This window comes from Ctenopharyngodon idella, chromosome 2 (genome assembly GCF_019924925.1).
Source record: "Ctenopharyngodon idella isolate HZGC_01 chromosome 2, HZGC01, whole genome shotgun sequence".
Lineage (NCBI taxonomy): Eukaryota > Metazoa > Chordata > Actinopteri > Cypriniformes > Xenocyprididae > Ctenopharyngodon > Ctenopharyngodon idella.
This window is the reverse complement of record NC_067221.1, coordinates 15276974-15291708: the sequence shown is the minus strand read 5'-3', so window position 1 is coordinate 15291708 and position 14735 is coordinate 15276974. Positions and strand designations below refer to the sequence as shown.

The following is a 14735-nucleotide window of genomic DNA, read 5'->3' as shown; positions in this document are numbered from 1 at the left end:
GAATAAAGCGTATGTTTATGATAAAAAAGAATAAGTATATTTAGCTATTTTCTTGCCATAAATGTTTATCTTTTTAGAAAATGAGTTAAAGTGAAATAATTAGATAATACATGAACCACAACGTATGTGAGGAATGCACCAACCCGAATGTTTATGCAGGCATATAGAACTGACGTATAGAGGCAGACCTGAACATCCGGGGTACCGACGCCAACAGGGATTGGTTGTTTTACGAGTCAGGTAAATTCCGCTTATATATGTATAGCTTGGTTGCGTATAATTATGCCAATAATTGTAAGGTTGTGAATGGAAAATTTCTCAGATTCAAGAAAGAAAGCACAGCATGTTTAGTTATCGTGCTTATTAATTCTTCTTTAGACTGCGAAAGACAAAATGATTCACAACATTCCAGTAAAAAACAACATTAATGCTTCATGCAGATATTGTGTTAACATATAGAACTGCTGTACATTGAGATCTTTACATAAGCTTTTCAGTCAGCACACAAAGAATCTTTAAAACTTAAAATATGATATGAGATATGCGTAATGTTCACTAAAAAGACTGCTAGATAAAACATGACGAGCGCTAAAAAGTTTCAAAACCCAAAATGTGAAATATTAAAGACTGATTTTGAGCGAAAAACTGCAATATCGAAACAATACGTAATGTTTATAAAGACCTGGAAAGTAAAAGAAAAAAAGCACTTGCGTCACAGCCCGGCGAGGTCACTCACGCGCACGCATGTTTATCCAGTAAGTCATGCACGCGCCCCCTGCCTGTGGAAGGTGAGCGCGAGTGTCTAGAGGAGAGGACGCGAGAACGCGACTGCCTGGATCGATCGGATTAAACTCGAATTGAGTGAAATTAACACAAAGGAGAGAAGCAGAGTCGGCGAGGACAGGACTCTGAGACGCCGACTTTACCGACAGAATTTGAATTTCGACAGTTATTCACGTATTTAAACGGATTTTCGGGATAGATGAAGAGGAGTTAATTGGTGAAAACCCTAAACTGACCCGCGTTGAGTAGGGTAAGGAATAGCCTTTCTTTCTAATGATACAATATGAATCAACCAACTTTATCAGTCGCACACAAACTTATTAGGTAGTTCTTAGCGTTTTTAACATTCTTGTACAAATATACCCGTACTTTCATTGTGAGAAAACTGTTTTTGAGTGTACATTTAACTTGTTTTGTACCCTGGTGGTACCCGCGGTGTAAATTGTGTTTTAAAACAGCGAAAAGTTGTTTTAATTCAACGTTTCACAGGGAACACAGAAACCGCACGTTAGTTTTTCGTTTCTCCACATTTTAACTTATCGAAGAATCCCAAACTAGCTCGAGCACATGCTAACATTAGCTCGTTTAGCTCACGCGCACTGCATTGTATAGAGCCGCACGGATCCCTATAGGGGTGGAAGCGAGAAATATGTTTGTTAAATTTTATACAAACAATTTATTATGTTCGTTGTCTAGAAAATCACTCATATTCTTTACATTTCTCACGAATTGATAAAACTATTTTTTTCAAAATCACATAAAGTAAGCTTTCGTTAGCAAGCTAATTGTTGAGACACGAGGTGGTTTGAGCGTAGAGGTGAGTCATTGGCCGAGCTGAATGAGGGAGATCCCCGACCCCTCGTATCAACAATTACACTGAAAAATAGTTTTCACGCACACAAAACTGCACGTGAGAATAACCCTAAAGTTTTATACTTGTGCTTTTCGCTTATATAACATTCGATGATGCTCGAAACAGTATGTGGAAACGGCAAAGCGAGCCGGAAAGTGCGCTCGTCCGAAGGACAATATAGATACCGGGGAAGGTTGCTTGAGGCCAGATGGTCAATTTATCGTTGTCTTTATCTATTCGTTTATAGTAGTCAAAACTTTAATGTGTTTTACGAATCACAATTCATAGGTGTTGCTTGTGTTCTGGGTTGGGAATTTTTATTTTTATTTTTATCGTTTGGTCGGCTGTGAGAGGTGCGTTGGAGAGGCAGACGTGCGTTGAGGTAATTAGCTAGTTGGAAGTGGCCGATCTGCTGTAAGAGACGGACAGCGTCGACTTCATTGTCTCACAACAAGCTAACTTGCTAACTGGACACAACTCATCTCACATTTCTTTTGTCCCCCTTTCCCCTCAACAGGTAGAAGGGTTTTAAAGGGAGGAGGGGTCGGACGACACTTTATTTGAGGGGAACTGAAAAAATGCACCTGGTTTATCTTTGGGGAAGTTTCCGTGTTTTCAAAAGTTTACGATTTTGTTTATTTCGTACTATATATATAAAGCCGAACAGGTTTTATTATCCAATCTCCGTATTAAAGCCGCACAGAAAACTTGAAAAGCACCTGCTTCATTTACAGCGTTGTAGAGCCACGAATGGGGGAAAAGCGCATTTCTAATTTATCCTTCAGTGTTTTTAAGCAATTTTAACGCGTATCTGTATTTTGTCGTTAAAATGAACTAAAACAATTGTCGTTAACATATTTAGTGTTTAAAAGTTGTTTAAAAACACTCTTTTAAACTCGAAAATCTAACAAAGAATCGTTGAAAGATGGTATCGTCGTTGTCTCGCTGCCTCTGAAGTCTTTAACCTAAGATGGCAGCTTTTAATGTGTGTCGGTCCACTCAATGAGCAGATATGAAGCCGGTATGGCGGAGCATATGTGAGACTGCTTTGTAGTCGCTTTAGGCTTTTCATCTCGCTTGCCTTTTCTTGTGGTTGCCGGGGCTTGTTCACTAGTTGCATCAAATCGAAAAGTCAAGTGCCGGTTCCTCTTTTGTCCTCAGAGAAAGTTTGAATCCAACTTGTTGTTGTTCCAGTACACATTAGTGTCTAGTGTAAAGTCGCTTACATTGCATAACTTCGCCCATATCGAAATACTGGGTTTGATTTGATCCGAGAGAAAACATTATTTGTAAGAGTTACATAAGCTTCAGAGTTGCAGTTCATGTTCAGAGAAATACTTATTGATTTAGTTTGCTCAACTTTTTATTGAACTAACGAAATTTTCGATAGTAACTTGTTTGTTCTCATAACCAATTTTGACACTTTAAACGAACCATAATGGGATATTTACACCCTGTTTTGTTATCTCAGCAAAATATAAGTCGTTTTGATTAGTTTGTATGCTTTAGTTAATGAGATATAAAATGTTCCTAACCTAGTTTTATGATTAAATGCAAGTACGGCACATGATGTCTGTTTCATCCTTGTTAAATGTACTTTTAAGTGCATTGTATAAGATATACATACAAGATCTGGTCAGCTGTGTGTGTTAATGCATTTGAATCAGTATTAGTGTTGTTTTGATAATGAAATCATTACCTTGGCCTACACACTACAGCTTTAAACCTTTTGAAATGTCCGTGGATCCATATCTTTAGTATGTGCCTGGATGAAATTAAGGGGGGGAAAAGTCTCCTGTGTGCCTTGAAACAATACAGTGAACACGAAAATTGATGCCATAGTTATATCTTGCAAAGCAGTTAGCATAGATATGTTATTTATTTAACAATTTTAAATTCATGCAAACCATCCTGGTACTAGACTAGCTGGGGGCTGGCTGTGACAAATTTGGAGGACTGCAGTAGATGTGGGTCAGGCACCCCCTGCATTGACACATGTGCACACAAACACTGGTATTGGACGGTGCTTTCAAAGCTGGTATTTCAGATATCTGACAACATGCTTTCAATCTACGCCAGAAACAGCATCGCAGTGTGCAGGCCCTTTCCCTCTAACCCCTCCTCTCTTGCCGTGGGTTAGCAGGAGGGCTGCAGTGGCCTGTTGTGCTGCAAAACAAGCAGGCTTTTTTCCCCTTCTCGCTGACCATCCCCCTCTTCCCTGCCACACAGAAGATGGAGGAACAGTTTCAGATGAATAGCTTAGAATGGATGAGTCTTCTAATATTCAAATGAGAGCTGCTGCGTTTTAATTGATAAAGATTTAGATATTTAAAGTTTTCCAATTTTAGGGGCCTGCTGCATAGGATACTCTTACTGTTTTTCCTCTGTGAAGACCTTAGTTTTTTCATAAAGTTTCTGTAAACTCCACTTTTATATGGACAGCAAACAAAGTGGTGCGAAAGTAATGTCTGTACCATGATCTGTGCCCCTCTGTTAGTGCGTGTTTAATCATGCCTTTCAAAATATGTCAAAGCTTTCATAATCACATCCGCTGTTAATATTGTCGTGCATGCAATTCACACTGTTTTTACGTGCCATTTCCCCAATTTTTTTTTTGTCAAACAAAGCAGCCTTTTTCCACTCATACAACAACTTAAAACTTGCTTATTTCTGTCATAATTTCTTAAAGCAACACATGCTTTGAATCCGTAGGCTTTTTAGTAGTGGATTTAATGTTTTAATTCCCTTCAGGTCATTTCTATGTCCCATGTGGCTACAGGCAGTCATCAGAGCCTCAGGATATACAACCTTAAAATCATCAGCCCTGAGGGAATGTCAAAGTCAGTGGTACGCTAAAATTGATATTACTACTTGTGATGAGATCAAGATTTTCCAATTCTTCATGTAGTGAGCTTTTGCATTAGGATATTTCAGTGTGTGTCCTTAATCTCAAGTTCGTTTAAATATGCACTACTAGGGGTGTAACGGTACGTCATTATATCGAGATACCACAATATAAAAATGTGACGATATGTATCGTAGATGTAAACGATGTGATTTGCGATATAGAGTTAGTTTTATCCAAGACTCAGCTTGAGTGATGTGAAAACAACATGAGAGTGAGTATTTGCATGATTTTAATTTTTGGTTGAACTAACCATTTACAGTTTGGGAATAGTCATTTTGACATGCTTTCTTGTGATTAGAACTGTGATTGATTGCATTTATCATCTCAAGCGCATATGCGATGGAACAGCACTCCTCAAAGTGAAAGCGCAAACATCATTTAAATCATTATCGCATTTAGTTTTAGTAGAATGATAATTCAAAGTGTTTTAGATGGGTGAGAAAACTGCATAAGAAAAAATAAGTTTATGGAGTTTCAATGACACTACATTAAACTACTATATATAATGTTGAATGTATAATAATGTAATGGGGGAATATGTGTGGGTCCTTTTATAATAAGAAAAATATATTTTAATAATAATAAAGTAATTAAAAAAAAACTGCTGTATTTTGGCCTGAAATATCATGATAGTATCATCAGTATCGTGATTTGTATTGAATCGTGAACATGAGTGTATCATTACACCACCATACACTACTATTCAGAAGTTTGGGTTCAGTAAAATTTTTAAAGTATTTTTGAAGTCTCTTATGCTCACCAAGGCTGCTTTTATTTGACTAAAAATATTGTAAAAACAGTAATATTGTGGATTATTACAAAAGTTTTCTATTTAGAAATGTATTCCTGTGAAAGCTGAATTTTACTCCAGTGTCACATTATCCTTCAGAAATCGTTCTAATATGTTGGTTTGGTGTGCAAAAAATTCTTTTATCAGCGTTGGAAACAGTTGTGCTGCTTTATTTTTGTGAAAACTAGGGGTGTAACAATATATTATTGCGATATAAAAATGCGACTTTATCAGTGATGTGAATAATTAATTGCGATATGAGTTAGATTTGTTCAAGACTCAGCTTACTGTACAAGGTATAGTTAACCCAAAAATGAAATTTCTCTCATAATGTACTCAACCTCATGTTGTTTCAAACTTATAAGATTTTTGTTTGTCTTCCAAACACAAATGAAGAATTTTTTTTAGGAAACAGGAGAGATTTCTGGATTTCTGTCCCTCCTTTTAAAGTCCATTCCCTTAGCTTAAAAGAGCCCAAAAAAAAAGGTCATAAAGGCATCATAAAAATAATCAATTGACCTGTTTAATCCAAGTCTTTTGAAGAGACACGTTTGCTTTATATGATGAACAGATTTACTGAACAACGCACATACTGTAGTAAACACAAACGTTCCAATGTACATGTGACGTGCGAGAATGACGTAAGAGTGAGTACATGAAGACCGAATTTAAATTTTTGGATGAATTAAGCCGTTAAAGTTTGTGAATAGTCATTTTGACATTCTTTGCGATTAGAACTGATTGATTGCATTGATCACCTGATGCACATACGCTTGAGCAGCACTCCTTAAAGTGAAAGCACAAACAATTTAAATCAACCTAGTGTGTTTTTCATTTTAGTGGTATGATGATTCAAAGCATTTTAGATGGTTTATTCTGATCATGTAAGTGCATTAATAAAGGGAGAGACAGGACATAGTGCACACCGTAAGAGTCAGTGTAAGAGATCCAACAAAATGCGCAAGTCGTGTACTGCGTGAGGGGGAAAAAATTAAAGTTTACAGAGTGAACAGTGACAGTACTACATTAAACTACTCTACATTATTTTAAATATATGTAGTAAGTAATAGAGTGCAAGCATGTCTGACATAATTCTGTATTTTTCCCTTCAGAATCATGAATTTTTATTCTGGTGTCACCATTGCCCTGTGCATTGGGGAGTAGGACTCTTGTATCACCAAGAATCTGGTGATACAATGTGTAACATGATACAGGGGTTATGATATATTGCAGTACTATAAGGAAGGTGCTGTAAATTTTTTTTTTTTTTTTTTTTTTTTTTTTAGGAAGAGGTTCTAATTTTAGAAAAAAAACTGTCATAATGAACATACCACCTTATGCAAAAAAAAAAAAAAAAAAATTAATCAGAACTGTGGGATCTGCATTTGCATTTATCAGTCCCTGTAACAGAACATCAGCAGATTTTTTTTTTATTTTTTATTTTGCAATCTGAGTAAAGAAGTGGTGCTTACAGGATTTTTTTAGGTAAACAGTGTGTATATATATAAACGGTTATATATACAGACTGTAAATATTCTTAGATCCAGTTTTTAAATTTTGCAGTTTTAAAGTACATAATTCATTCTTTAACACTGAATTACAGAGCTTGTGCAAGCATATCCACGTCGCTATGATCAGATGCTTTTTTAACTTCTGTTTTTTCACTGTTGTAATTTTTTTTTTTTTTTTAATTGAGAGGAAAGCACCCAACACATTTACATAACTAAACACCACTCTCAGCAGTTTGTATATAGATTGTATATAACTTTTTTTTTTTTTTTTTTTGCTTGATTTAAAGCATCTACATCTGTTGTATAAAGTGCTATATAAATAAACGTTCCTTTGCTGGAGGGCTGATTTGCAGAGCTTGTGCAAACATTCGAATTGTGATCAGATGCTTTCTTGCTGCTGTTTTCCCACCATTCTCATTTTTGTGTATTTATTTTGTTATTGAGAGGAAAGCGTGCAGGACATATTTACATATTCTATCAAAACGCCACTCTCTGCGGCGCGGATGGCATCGAAATATTAAGTGAGCTCTCAGATTCAATGTGTTTGTGAGTATTGGATTTTAGCATCATGGCTTATTTTGCAAACAACATGACTCTTGTCGATCTCCTTAGTGGAAGCCAAAATGAGTCTACACTTGAGCTCTGTACATCGCAGTGGGAGCTGGTATAATAATATCATCTTGTGAGCTGGGTTTCTAATGCGACCGCTAGATGCACTCTTGCGCTTCTCTGCGTCACAGTTTACGTTCTGAGATAACACTGCCGTTTAGATGTGAGTGTTGTAAGATGCATTCTACTGTTGCTAAACTGTACAACGTGCCTAATATTAACCAGTGTCATTAAGTGCATTAAGCCTCAAAAGAGACACTGTTCCTCAGGCGGCTTTCTGTGCACACTAGAGCTGCACGATTAATCGTAAAAAGATCGCGATCTCGATTCAAACACCCATGCGATCTTATTAATGACAACGATTCGCCTGTCTATTAAACCTTTGACAAAAATATTCAAATTATCACAGAAGTACTAAGATAAAAGTTTACAGTTAGGATTTAAACACCTGCACATCAGATAGCAATCAAAATAGAGCAAATCAAAACTAATGTGGCACTTGAAATAACTGTTGTATAAATTACCTTGTTACGCCACTAGTTGGCAACAAGTGACTTTGTCATTGAATCATTCATTCAAAAAGATTCATTAAACCCTGATTCATCCAGTAATGAAAAGTATTTATTAAGGAGTCATTTATATATTCAAAACAATTTAAAAAAAAACATAATTTATTCAAATTCAATTTTCCGGCAATTAGTCCAGCATTTAATATTTTGTCAGAACCTCTAGTAAATTAGATGGTGTTTTTTTTTGTTTTTTTTTTCGTTTGTTTGTTTTTTTTTTTTTTGTTTTTTTTTTTTGTTTAGATGTCTATTCAGAATCGTGGGAGAATCGTGATCTTTATTTAAAACCAAAAAATCGTGATTCTCATTTTATCCAGAATCGTGCAGCTCTAGTGCACACTCTTTGAGAAGGGGTGGATCATGATTAAAAGCAAAATATACTGTGGGCTTACGCGCCTAAATGGTCAAATGGCGTACACACAAAAGTCAGAATGTCGTTTTTAGCAAGTTTCCTCATAAACATAGTCGGATATGTCTTAAGTGAAAGTAAACAGTTGAGAAAGAACTTGTGTAACAGTGTATTGGATCCGTGCATTCGGTCTTAAAGTGAAAGTAGCACAATTTTACTGCTTCAGTCTGTCATTAATGTTAATCAAACAACAAAAGACAAAGATAAAATCACTCACTGCTCTTGAATGAATAAATGTTGTAGCTCTAATTAGGATTAATCTATATTTAATGTGTACAGTGAAGACTAAGCAGTGTTATTTTATCAGTGTTACTGTGGTAGGCTATTACTTACTGAATACCACTGTTAGTACATCTCCCTGAAAAATTAAAGCACTGTTTATTTCATTATTTTTGTATGTTGTATCTATTTGTCCATTTAGTTTGTAATTGATTTTTGTTCTTATTGTGTTGCTGACTGTTTACTTCTCATCTTTAATTGTTTTGAGGACCTTTTACTTGGCTACATTAGTTAACCTAGTATTAGTTTTTTCTGAAGTAGCCTATCGATAATTGTGAAATTTTACATGCATCCAAAATTACTCGTTTCATAAAATAAGACTTTGATCATTTAATAATGATCAATGACCAATATTAAAGAATCGTGATTTCAATATTGACAAATAATCGTGATTGTGATTTTTGCCATAATCGAGCAGCCCTATAATATCGCAATTTTCACATGTATCAATATTTTCTATACACTCCTACTTCCTTGTGGAATAAAAGTACTAATTTCAAATATCACCATCAGGAAATAGATCTGTAGGGCTCCAGACTGCGAACAAATTAGGGATGTCAATTTACAATCATTCCCATGATCGATAGTCATTTTAAATTAACAATCAATTTATTGATTAATCATTAACCTTAATACTGCAAGATGCGTATACGGCAATGACATAGTCACCAGTGTCTGCTGCACGATTTATCGCACAATATGAAAAATAACATTGAAATCACGCTTAAACGTGATTCTTAGTGCGATTATGAAATTGCAAAGGCTTCGATTAATAATTTTTTTTTTTTTTTTTTTTTTAAATAAATGCGCAGCTTGTCAATGAAGTATGGCTCCAAATGCTAATCCACCTGAAAGCACTGTGAGTTTGAGTCACTTGTGTACATTTGAAAAAGCAACACGTGTCAAACATCTTTCCAGACATGAGAAGCATTTATTAATATCTTGTCCAACAAAAGATAACATTTAATAACATGTTTTTACTCAACTCACTTCAATGAAATTTTACTCATTTTACTCAGTCGGTACTCATTTCTGTTGAGCGGATTTGTTAACACCTCTGATTGGCCATCGTGTTCACGGCTCATCGGTTATGTCTGTGATTGGCTTCAATGATGGCTACCAAAGTTAGTACTTTTGACAACTCTAGTACGACAAAACACATTTTTGCACATTTCTTTTTTTATGTGAATATTTTGAAGTATAAAGTTGTTTACAAGAGAAATAATTGGTTAGCAGGCAAAAGTTACATTGTGATAATGGAACATTTGGATTCATTCTAAATGAGAGAGGTACGCAAGCCCATAAGTTTGAATTAAGCGGCTTTGTGTTCTGTTTTGCGGGTTGCTCACTCGAATTTCCATGAATTTAACAATATTCCGTGAAGTATTCCACTGGAGATGCAATCTCGTTTCTTTTTCCCAAATCCATACCGTCTCACCCTTTTCGCGGGGGAAGAGCAACATCCAATTTAAATGTCTTGCTTGTGAGGAAGATATAATTCGCTTTTATGTCAGTGTCAGTAGCTTTGGAATATTGGGAGAAAACATAAAGGTATGAGACAAGAGATGCTATGCCCTGCATGTGTCCCAAAGCCCTCTCAAAGCGCAGAGCCCGATATATGATTAAATACTTTGTGGGGAAGTAAAATTAAATTTGACTTAAACAATACAAAGTTCTTGGACATGGAAAGCAATAGAAATTTATTAATTATTTCAATGCACTTTTAAAGTTTGCATCACATTAAATGCATCATTTGTACATTTGAGCAAAAGATCCAGCCCCGTCACAGCCCTGGCTACACGTGCTTTGTGTGCCACATGCACCACAAATGTACGCACCTTACTTAATCTGTGATCGATAAGTTTTATCAGTTAAATTATCAGCAATGAATTGGTTGTCAATTAACCGTTAGCATCCCTAGGTTGTATTTTGCTTTTTTTCCTGCAGGTGTGACTAAATTTTGTTAGAGGTTGCACTGGTGCGACCACCACCTTTCCAAATGATAAGAGCTGCCATTTTTTGTTGACTATGAGAAATTCCAATCACGCAACACCATTACTACACAGCGCTGGGAGATCCAGTGAGAAAGCATTTGAGTTGGCCGCAGAAATGACATCGCTGCGAGATCTAGTGAGAAACATTCAAATTCAGCACAGAATTTTGTTATAAATGATATATAGCTATCAGATGAAACAGTTCTGACATCGAAACAAGCACTGACCAGGAGAGACATTGTGCCATGAATGAACAAGTTATAGAAGCCTTTTCAGTCCACAAATCAACAACATTCACCATGGATTTTATGTGGTGACGCTAACTGTAAAAATGGTATTGTGGCAGAAATAGTTGAATGTTTTTACATTATTAATTTCAGGGTTCATGCAAACTTTTGAGAGTGAAATTAAAGCACTCTTCTATGATTTATTTATTTATTTTTAAAGTGCTTCACACTTTTCCCAGCACTTTGTTCTAAATATTATCGAGTTTAAATGTTAATTTTAATGTGATGACCAAAAACATGATTTGTTCAGTCTTCAAAGATTGTACCCATTTGTAAAACTATAAGTTATAGGAGAACTTACACTGTGGCAAACAAGCTTTTATTTAAAAATAAAAAGGACATGAAATTACAACTATAACCAGTAGATGGCGCAGAGGAGCACTTTGCTTTTTAGCCATTTCCACTCACTAATATTTTTTTTGCACTTTTTGCTTTTGATTTTATATTTAGACATTATGAAATCACAAAATATCAAATCAAGAAATCATATTTTGTCAAAGTTTGGCACTTTTTTTTGTACTGAAGTATGAAGTCACATTCTCACGAAAAACAAAAACTTTTATTCAAAAACGACTGAATTACACAAAGTCTTCATTGTAAAAATTAATTACAGATTCATGCTTACAATTAAAGTTATAAAACTTATTCAATCAAGGGCATAAAGCGTTTTTCTTTGTCTTTTGTTTTTTGAATAACATGACAGACAGCAGCAGGAATATAAGACTGCGTCACTTTAAGAGTTTATGCACATACCGATTTACTGTTATACAACATGCGTTCTCTTTCTCAATTATTTAACATTCTGAAACTGACTGTGTTTAACTGAATACTCACCAAGACAGGCATTTTGACACAATTTTATATGTATTTGACCGTTTAAGTGCAGTAAGCCACTCATTTTGGTACTTGTGACTCACAAGCTGCTTGAGGCTGAGAAGCGGCTTGTGCGTTCCACTAATATAGATCAGTGGTGCACGCGCTTTTGGTGTGAGCACGAAACCTGTAGGAGTGACTAAAATTATGCGCAATACAAGCACTATTTAACCAGTGCGAATGAGACGAGTGAGAGAGAGGAGGCGGGTGTGCGTCACCTCGCCATCGGAGAGAAATGTGAGAACGCGCAGCTGACGTTATTGCCTGTGCCGCTGCAAAGTCCCTTTCAAGGAAAGTCTGTTCACTCGGCGGCCATATTTGCAGTGCCTCCTGGTAGGACAGTTTTTGGATGCCCGAAACAGCTATCTACTATAGATAGATACATAGATATATCTGCTTGGCGAACTCGCAATTAAATAACACATTTCAAATCGGCAACAAAATCTGACGTGAACTGTCCCATAAATGTTGTTTCTTATGCTCAAATAGCATAAAAAAAGCTTATTTTTCAGGCTAGACGAGCCAATGCACATATGCAGTCCTAAGCGCGAGTCTCGGGTTTCTATGGGAACCAGAGCTTCTAACGGCAGCTGCAGTGATGCAGTGACTTGGTCAATCAGCGATTGGCTCTTTTACTTAGAAGGCGGGACATATTACGCCATACTGCGCGTTGCAGTTTATCCCATTCATAACTAATAGGAGTGAACCGTCTTTCTATATCTATTGTATTTGGCCACTGGTAGCAAAACGGATCGGCTTGGAATCTGAAAGACGTAAGACTGACCGGCCAGTCACCGATCTGGGCCAATCGTGCGGGAAATCAACCGATTCCTGGCCGGTCGATCGGTGCATCTCTAGTAAAAAGTGCTCCTTTTGATAATCACTGAAGCCGTCGGTCAGCTCAGTATGATGCTATAGAAGAACAATGGTACATTTAATAAGAGTAGAATAATTAAAATTGTCCCTATAAAGTTTTGGTTTTTACACATTATCTGCATCTGGAAATGTTAATCTGGAGCCCTGATCTGGTTAAGCTTCCTCCATACTATGCCAATGTCATGGTGGTGATGAATTTGCTTTAAAGTCTTTAACTGTCTTCTGCTAGAGGAACAGTGGAGTTTCATGGCTTCTTGCCCCAGCTGACCCTGCTGCAGGTTCTCAGCTGGTACTCAAACAAGTGCTGGAGGCAGGCTGGGTGACAGCAGGTCTGGAAGTGAAGGTCAAAGTTCTCTCTTCCCTTTTTTTTTTTTCTTCTTTTCTTTTTCCCCCCAAATCCGCTTCCTCTGTCTGTGACTTTTAGCGCACTCAAGCTCTTGTTTTTATTTGCGTGACTAAAATGTTGCCATAATGTTTCTAATAGGAACTGCTTCATATTTGGCCTGTAATATGTTGGATTACATCATATCATGCACGGAGTGCACAGCTCTCTGCGTGCAACTTCTAAATTTTTTTTTTTTTTTTATACCCAGTATGCGTGAGCCAGCATGAAGTGTGAAGAAAAAAAAAACTCATCCGTTTAATTACAGCAGCATTGTGTAAAAGAACCAGTTTACACAAATGGAGCAGCTCTACGGCCCTAACCCCCGCTTGCTCTCCAGCTACCCACCCGTCACATCCTGTGTCACCCTCACACCGTCTTTGTGCTCAGTTACTTGCCACAGATACACCCCCTCCAAACCCCCGCCCATGCATATAATGTGGAGGAGCACACATATAAATTATGCCCAGCTGCAGTTACAGCTTCTAGTGGGGGTTGTTGAAGAGGGGAATGAAATAAAAGGAATGCTGCTGGAGAGCATTTGTGCAAGGAGCTTGTTTTGAGCGCAGCCCCTCCTTTTGCTATGATGCACACCTCGTATGTTAAACTTAAACTCAAGAGACAAACCACAGGTGGCCATAGACCTGCCCTCTCTTAACAAGGTTTTAAAGCTCCCTGTGAAATGGGGAAAATTGGGGAGGTAGGATTGGTTAATCAGTGACTTGCTTGCCGAGTGCATTAAAGAGACTGTCGGTGTTAATGACTGCAATCACACGCACTTGGTGGGCCTTTCCTCCCCCACTTTTTTTTTTTTTTTTTTTTTTTTTTTTTTTTTTCTCCCTTTAGTCTCTTCTGTGCTAGTATCACCGTGCATTGCTCTTTTGGCAAGGCCACGTTGGTTGGTTTGGTTTCAGGAAAAAACAATGCGGGTTGGTGCTCTGACACAGATGGCTGAAAACCGGCTCAGACTGCTCTTATGTTTATCGCTAGTGTCAAAAGATGATTGTTGAATGATTATTGAAAGATAGCATGAACTTGGTCACCCTTATAAACGTGAGTTTATTGTTGGCATCATTCCAGAGATACTGATGTTTTGTTGGCACCTGTTACTAAGGGTTTTTGCTACTTTTTTCAGATTCTTTTAGTTAACCAATCTCCAATTTATTATTCTAGCCTATATTAAGACTCCAGTGACCTTCAATATAACGTTCACGCAAGATGAAAAGTGTGACCTATAATGTTCATCAAATATGTATTCATAGTATAAGGCTTTATCAAACATTAATGGTGGTTTTGTTTATTCCATGAATACCACATGCATCTCTATATTTTGTATAAGGAACAGCAAAAACCTCAGTGAACTACTCGTGTAGCCATGACGTCAAATAATCAGTTATCAGTGCGACTGATTGGCTTTCTTACATTGTGTAACTTAACTGTTATGAAACTGATTTTAAGGAAGATAGTGAGTTGCACGAATCCCTTCCATTCTCACGTAGCTGGCAAGAGATGTTACCTATTTTGTTTCTCAGTGAGACCTTTCTCATGTCGTTACAGTCTCCTTAAGTTTGTTTGTATTAGAGCTGCACGATTCTGGATAAATTGAGAATCTCAA

At 36.8% G+C, this 14735-nt stretch overlaps 1 protein-coding gene across 1 annotated transcript in view; it reads left to right on the top strand.

Moving 5' to 3' along the window:
• Positions 1 to 761: 761 nt before the first annotated feature.
• LOC127523677 (chromodomain-helicase-DNA-binding protein 7-like) overlaps positions 762 to 14735 on the top strand; it is a 51265-nt gene continuing 37291 nt past the window's right edge. The window contains exon 1 of the mRNA XM_051914667.1: positions 762 to 1033. The gene's annotated coding sequence lies outside the window, so the exon portion shown is untranslated. The remainder of the gene's footprint in view (positions 1034 to 14735) is intronic.